Source organism: Mesitornis unicolor, unplaced genomic scaffold, assembly GCF_000695765.1.
Source record: "Mesitornis unicolor isolate BGI_N332 unplaced genomic scaffold, ASM69576v1 scaffold7144, whole genome shotgun sequence".
NCBI lineage: Eukaryota > Metazoa > Chordata > Aves > Mesitornithiformes > Mesitornithidae > Mesitornis > Mesitornis unicolor.
The window spans coordinates 35,412-43,241 of NW_010180831.1; positions in this window are offsets into that span (position 1 = coordinate 35,412).

Below are 7,830 nucleotides of genomic sequence, written 5' to 3' on the forward strand. Positions count from 1 at the left end.
ATAAATAAGTGACTGTGGATTAAACCATTTTGGAAGAAAAACAATCAGAAGAAGAAACAGTTCAAACTTCTGTACTTTGAGAGATAGCACATCAGCAAAACTTTTAACCAGACCCTGAATTAAGTCCATAAATAGATACAGCCTAAGAATCAAAGGATAAGAGGTTCAGTTTCCATAACCAAGATGTGGAACTTCACTGTAGTTTAGTTGCCCCAATTTATATCAGCTGAAAATCTGCAAAAAAGTAGCAATTTGAAATAAACATCTTTTTAACAGCTTCTGCCTATCCTGTTCACCCCACCCTCAAGCCAATAGCAATGTTCCCACTAGCTTGGACAGTGCACTGATTTCATTCAGTGGGGTCACAGTGTTGAAGTTGTTACTGATTTCTTTCATCAGGACTACATCTTCCTTAAATAAACAACATGGCAGTTCTCAGCAAAGTCTTAACGCTATTAAGAAAATAAGTGGAATATAACAAATAGTCTTCTGTACAGATCTTCCTGTATAATAGCAAAAGGATAGGAATTTTTTGTCAGTTGTGTAAAGAATTTACTGCTGTTACAATCTAGGCAGTGATGACGATAATTTGAGGATATGCCCAATGTCTAACCTTTTCGCTCATTTATAACGTCTGCTATTTGGTTCCTACTAAAGCTGGCCCATAGTCCTGCCTTACTGTCATCACTGTCACTTAAATCTCATGCTACCATGTCCCCTTTCTGTGACCATCACTGCTGCTTGTGCCTCTAATTGGCAGAAAAAAAAGCTTAAGTTTAAACTAAGAGTCCTAGTTGTTCAAGGATGATTCTGGTCTCTCTCACTTGGGCATCTCTGTAGGTCACATTTTGAGGGTGCACATAATCCAAATAAGAGCCAGTACTAAGGTCTGGGAGGGCTTACAAACTGGGAACAACCATCAGAACTGTAACAAGTTGACTTTTGCAGGGTGGAGGCCATTTTCAGTTGGAAAATCCTGTATTATCCTTACAGTAAATACTCCAGCAGAGAGGAATTAAGAGTGGCTTCCTGAGAATGGAAAGATTTAATTAATGCAGTAATTAAAAAAGGGAGGTTTTTTGCATTCTGGCATTCTGCTTTAGCGTGGTTGAGTATTTAAAGGCTAACCCTACAGCAAAAATAAAACTTTGTGGCAGGAAAAAAAGTAAGTACAGGTGTTTTAGTAGCTCTTGGTGTATGAAGTCTGAAGAGCAAGACATAAAATGTTCCTGACATGAAGGAAGGTCCCTGCTTTCTCGGTCCCTCTGGACTGTGACAAGCAGAAAGAGCTATTGCTCTCTGGAAATCAGAGATTCAGACAGGCATCAACATGCCACTGTGCCTCAGAGACTACAGCAGGCTAAACCAAACAGCTCCAAACACCTGCCTGTGCCTTGTGTCAGTGAGTACAGCTCTAGTGCAGAGCTTCAGAACCCTCTTTTCATGCAAGTCTTGCTCGTCCTTAGGGGCTCCCTTCACAAATGGAGGAAAATTTTCTTCTCAGAGAGTAAGCAGAATGCCTTGAGAGCATAGACAGGTACAAAGTGCAACAGAAAGGAACTTGTAGGAGGAAACACCTTAGAAGTTAAGGAAAACAATAACACCATATACAGGCAATTCTCAATAGCATGTTTTCCAGTCAGGCCACTGCCAGAAGAAGTCACACAAAAAAATGAAGGATGAAAGGACAGCTCGATAGTATTTGCAAACCCAAGTTGAAGTAAAAGAAAGTTCTTCCATAAATTAGTGCAGGACTGGTTTGGCAGGGCAGGATTTTCTCAGACACTTCCCATCCTTCGGGGATCTACTGCCTCATGAGTGGTTGCCTCCTTCTTCAGGAGGTAATTAAGCTTTGCCAAATGAGTAAGCAAGGCTTGGTCAGGGTTATGGAAGTGTGACATCTTATGAACTGCCCACATAGACTTCCAGAGGGACTGAGCTGCCTCTATTTGTTAGGACATTTTGAAATTCTCAGCTTTTAATTCAAGAAATACTAGTAATTAAAACAGAGGATCTCTCTTAAGAGACCAAATATTACTCCCTTCAGCAGATTCCCTTGGAAACTGAGAGCATTTAGAAAGTCATCTCCTATCAAAGATGTTGGAATATGCTGGACATCAAATTTCCTCCTTATTTCAGCTAATTTTATGGCCTTTTCTTTCGGTAATTGTTGTCTACTCCTACATAATTTTTCAATAATTAAAGTCTGCTATGCCATCAATGAACACAGGAAAGTCAAACCAAGCAATAAAACTGATAAAACTTCAATATTTTCTAGTTTCAGTTAAAAAATGAATGACATTAACAATGAGATTAAAAAGAATATCTAGAATGTTTTAATTATGTTTGTATTAGAAATCAATATATGTGTAGAAAGCCATTTTAAAATTCATGGGCCATCTCTTATTTTCCCCAAGTACATTCTGGGTAATTTTTCCTGCATAAAGCAGATTGACAAAAACAAACAAACAAACAAATAAACTCTTAACCATATACATTTATATTAATAGTTATTGAAACATGAAATCAGATGAGCCAGCAGTTTTCAACATGACGAAAAATGTGTAGACCAAAACACTTGCTAAGCAAGTTCCTAAGCAGGAACATCAACAGGTCTTAAAGGAAGCATTCATGGCAGATTATACTGTTGAATATTTTCCACTGTGAGAGAAGATCAAGCAAACTAAACAAGATTATGCATTGTGAACAGCATAAAATAAAACACACTTAGGAATAATAATAAAAACAACAAAAGAAACAAGAACAAAAAATCCACTTTGATCTCCTCTAAAGAAAATTTATCCCACTCAGTAGAAAACAAGCAGATTTTCTTTAGGCTTTTAAATTTTATGTTTATAAAAATACCCAGTGAATTAATGCTCCACATGCTCCAACTGCATTACTGTGGTCAGAGGCTCGTTTTCCCAGAGGAGAGACTTGCTCTATCCCCCACACACCATTCCCACCCCAAAGCAAATTGCAGAAGATATTTGAGAGAGCAGCTACTGTAGCCCAAATCTAAGAAAGGTACTAAAAAGAGAAGGTAGCAGCTTACCAGAGGGTAGGTGATAACGCTTGGTTCCTTTAGTAGAAAGGCTGCTGTAATTGAATAGGGACTCTAGCTGCTGCTCTAAATAAGCACACATCTGTTTCACCAGGACGGGTAAGTTAACACTAATATGTATAACCGCTTCTCTCACTCTTGGTTTAGCCTTGCCTTTAGCTGCTATTTTTATTACAGTAGCATGAATACTAAAATCAATGAGAGCTTTCAAGAAAGAAGATGCAAGGCTCTCCTGGAATGTGGTTTCTCCAAACAACTTCAACTGAGGTCATTAGCAGGCAGAAGCAGGCAACTTAAATATCAGCTGCGCTCTATTCTTTAGAAAGTTGTCATAAAAATAAGACAAAAGGAAGGTTTGGAGGGAAAAAAAAATTAAAATCCTTCATCCATATGTCACTGAAACCAAGAGTAACATTTTCCCAGTTGTTAATGTGAAACAAATGCAGTCCTTCTTGTTTAGAAAGACACAATAGACTTTTTACTAATACTCTGCAGAAAGATGTTTATTCTCATGGCATAACTTGCCAAAACAAAGTTTTCAGAGTAGGGAGACTAGCAACGAATGATAGTTAATTGAACATCATAGGTATTATTTAATTTCAAACAACCTAATGTTTTTTCTGTTTTCTTTTTTTGATACATTTTCTTTACATTTAATCTACACATTGTTAAATATTTATCAACTCGGTTATTTTTCTTAAATGGAGAATTATATATCTGTGGCTTTTTTAATAATTTATGATGATACATAAAACAGGCTGATCTGGTGTTAAGATCTTATTTTAATTAAATTAGCTTTAAAAAAAATCTAAGACAAAAAATAAGTAAAGAAAGAAACTACTTACCCAATATATTCAGCTTTGTCTTCCGAAACAATATGTTGTCCTGTCTATGAAATACTTTTGGAACACCAGTATGGTATACAGCACAATATCTACTAAAACAAGTAAACTTCCAGAAAATAAAGTCTTTTGGGCAGTGAAAAAAGTTAATGAATGCAAGAGCACCAAAAAGTTAATGAATGCAATTTTTGTTTTTCATGAACGACAAGGCGAGATGCACTCATGTTTCAGAGGGCATCGGGAAGAAGCTGATCCAGCAGATAAAGAGTCAAGTAACTGGACTGAGTGGAGGCAGCAGGACTTGATCAGAATGAACTACTGATCCACACAGGAAAGGAAAATAATTGAATTCAAACATAGATATCCCTCCAATCAGCCTCAGTAATCCAACTGGAAAACAAGCAGGAGAGTTGCATCATGTTGCACGTTCCATACTGTAACCCACAGTGACCCAAAGGAATAATAAAAACATCCCTAAAAACATCCCAGATCTTTCTATCGTAAGTCAGTGCTCCTCCTATTTCTTCCTTCTAAAGTAACATCTCGTAAAAACATGTTTTCTGTGATAGATTGAGACAGATCTACTGTTAATGTTTACACAGCAATGGCTGTGCTTTTTAAAAACACTATTAAAAGCAGGTATATGACAAGTATTTTTAATAAACAGCTTCCAAGTTGCTTTATTTTTATCTATGAAGGACAGTTATTTATCCCAGAGAGCTCTCAGTCTGCCTGGAAAAATTGCACAATTCCAGCTGCCTGCAAGTCTGTGGTTACGTACATTATAATATATCAAGAAATATTTTGGCAACAGAATTGTTTTGCAGGGATGCTGTTCTCTTCTGAAAGAGCAGAGAGGCTGAATGCCACGTTCTTTAATCAGGGCCTCTGTCATCTTAAAATCTTTTTCTTCTGTCAGGGCAATGTTAGCAAAATACAGCCTAAAGACCAAGCCTTCAATCCTATTTTCAATAATGCATAACTACGTTCACTCTGAAATTTGAACTTGAATTTGTCGTGTTTCTGATCTGAGGCACCATACTGCTTTTTTTTTTTTACTGTGTGCTATGCTGAGGAACTCTATCATCAGAGCTGGAGAGCACCTTTACATTGTTCATATATCCTGCTCCTGAGCCAGCCTCAGCTCTTTGTTTTAATTCTGCAGAGGCTGCATGTTGGAACATGAAACAAAATGTTTTCTTCATTAATGCTTCCCTTATTACTATTGGTCTGACCTTGATGGTTACATCCTACTCGACATTTCCCACAAATTTACAGTAACAGCACATAAATCAGCATTGAGCAATCATAAAGCATGTAGCGTGCATGAAAAACATTTCTTCCTTGAACATTTCTTCTCTGAACACAAAAACTAGTTCCTTTGCAAAGGAAGATTATACTTGCATTTTAAGTAAGCAGGATGTATAATGTAAAGAAGTGAATGTGACTTCCTTTGTAACATATTTTTCTCATTCATTCTTTCAGTCTTTCAGATTTTGACTAGCACTTCTGCAGTGAGAATTCTCCTGTGCCAACTTACTGCTTATAGCAATTCTTCTGTTTGTTACAGCTAGACATACACACATTTGCTTATGGAGCAGCAAAGTGAGGTATGCTTGCCTGAATAAGCCTGTGACATTTTCTGGTTTCTTGCCTATGCTTCCATTACTGCTCAGGAAGGCTTTTCATACTCTGTGCTGGAAACAAGAGTCCTTAAATTATTTCCAGAGCCCTCTTCCTTCATACCATTGCTCAGATGCAGCAAACAGTTCAGCTGCACCTCTGACAAGTTCTCTGCTTCCTCTGGTTCCTTACCTCTGCCCCTGCCTCTCAGGGCTCAGCCAGCACAGGCTTCTGCAGGCCTTGTCCACAACAGATGCACTTACAATTAATCTCGATAAAAAAACCTACTACCAAACACACTCTGCCATTAGCTGCAAGAGTCTGAATGACAGAAAAAGGCTGCCTTTGTGTTGTCTTGGTCAATTCTTTATTGGTCAAATTCTTACTTTCCCATAAAGTTCACACAGGACAGAGCACAGCACACAGACCATGTTAAAGAGCCTCTACTAACCATGGTAACTCAAGGTATGGGAGCAGAACATGAGCTTCAGTGACTGAGGATCAGCCACTCTTAAGTGACTAGGTGCTAAAATGGCACATTAAATCTGATGGTAACAAGTGCAAAATAATATGTATAGTCCTATGTTTCTATTTTTCCCCATGTACATGGGTAAGAACTGTTCACTAGGGCATGTAGCAATAGGACAAGGGGCTTTAATGGTTTCAAACTAGAAAAGGGTAGATGTAGGTTCTTCAATATGAGGGTGATAGATCACTGGAACAGGTTGTCCAGAGAGGTGGTGGAGGCCCCATCCCTGGAGATATTCAAGGTCAGGCTTGATGGGGCTCTGAGCAACCTGACCTAATAGCCATGTCCCTACTTACTACAGCAGGGTTGGACCAGATGATCTTTAAAGGTCCTTTCCAGCCCAATACATTCTATGATTCTATGATTTATTCTACATGCAAAAAGATGTTTTTGTGTGTCTGTTTTAAAAGGGTCTCAGTGAGCTGTTACAATTCAGAGAAAAGCATTTATTCTCAGCAAGAACAGTGCTCTGAAACATCAGCAGCATTACATCTTGGAGTAAAAAAGCTAAAAAATCTGTTAGGAATTGCTATGAAGAAGTGAGGAGTGCACAAAACACTTTTGTGAATTGGAAGGTGGCGGGGAAACCAACCAGCTTTTCAAATGTTAGTCTTCCTGAGCACTTGCAACCCTTTCTTCCACAGAGCTGGGTCCCACCTGCCACATCCACAGATCTGTAGCAGACACCCCAGACTTGGGCTTCCTGACAGAGAAGTTGTGCATGGCTGTCCTCACCAACCCTGGGCTTGCTATCACAGTCAAAATCCGTGCTGAGTGCTCCAGATGCACAGAAACTGTTCCTCTTGCACAGTGGAGTTAAAGAACAAAAGAAGCATCAGACGTTGATATATTGGCTCATATGTCTGTCAACTCCACACGCCCTTCACACACCCTGTGTGGATCAGGCATGCAGACTCCACCTACCTTTCCCCATATTATGCCAAAGGTTTCTCCTTACCCCCTCTTCTGTATCCCTGGAAAGAGAGGGAGATAGGACTGAGTTCTTCTATTGAGTGACCTCAGGGTTTCCTTGGAGGGCTTGGCTTTGACTAGAATGACACACGGCCTTACAGATGCATGTATATTCAAGACTGGGGGTGGAAAATTACTTTTCCTGCAGCTGTTCCTCCTCTGGGTGATGACACATGAAGAGGGGCAGCCCATAGTGTTTGCAGCAGCGTGACAGCACCATTCTTGAATGTGACTATAAGCCAGATTTATCATTATCTTTATTAACTGACCCCAAGCCAGCTCTCAAATGACAGTCATGAGCCAGCAGGGAGACTTCACAAAGCAGCAGGACACTCTTTTCCCTCAGCCAAGTGTCCTACCAGTGGGTCTTCATCTTTTCTAACTAACATTTCCCCTCCACTGTGAAAAGACTGGCAGGTGGACTACTACCATAGTTGTCTTGACAGCACCTGGAATGGCTTTGAAATCTGTCCCACTTGTTCCCCAGGGCTCCTCCACCCATCTACATGGCTTCTGGGGAACAGCAGCTCATGGGGTGCTGGCAGAAAAGCCGCAGCAGGCACACTGTAGAACATGTCAGGGGCAAGCGAGAGCAAAGGTGCAGCAGCAGCAGCGAGAAGGATCAACTGCAGAAATCACAAATTCAGAGCAGCCTGCCACGTATCATCATGTACAATGCACAGCATGTGGAGCTCAGAGCATGGCATCTGTGCTGCACTCCAGTTCTATTTGCTCTAAGACAAATAGAATGAAAGGTTGATTTCAATGACACGGGAATAGGAGAACGAAGATGCAGACTT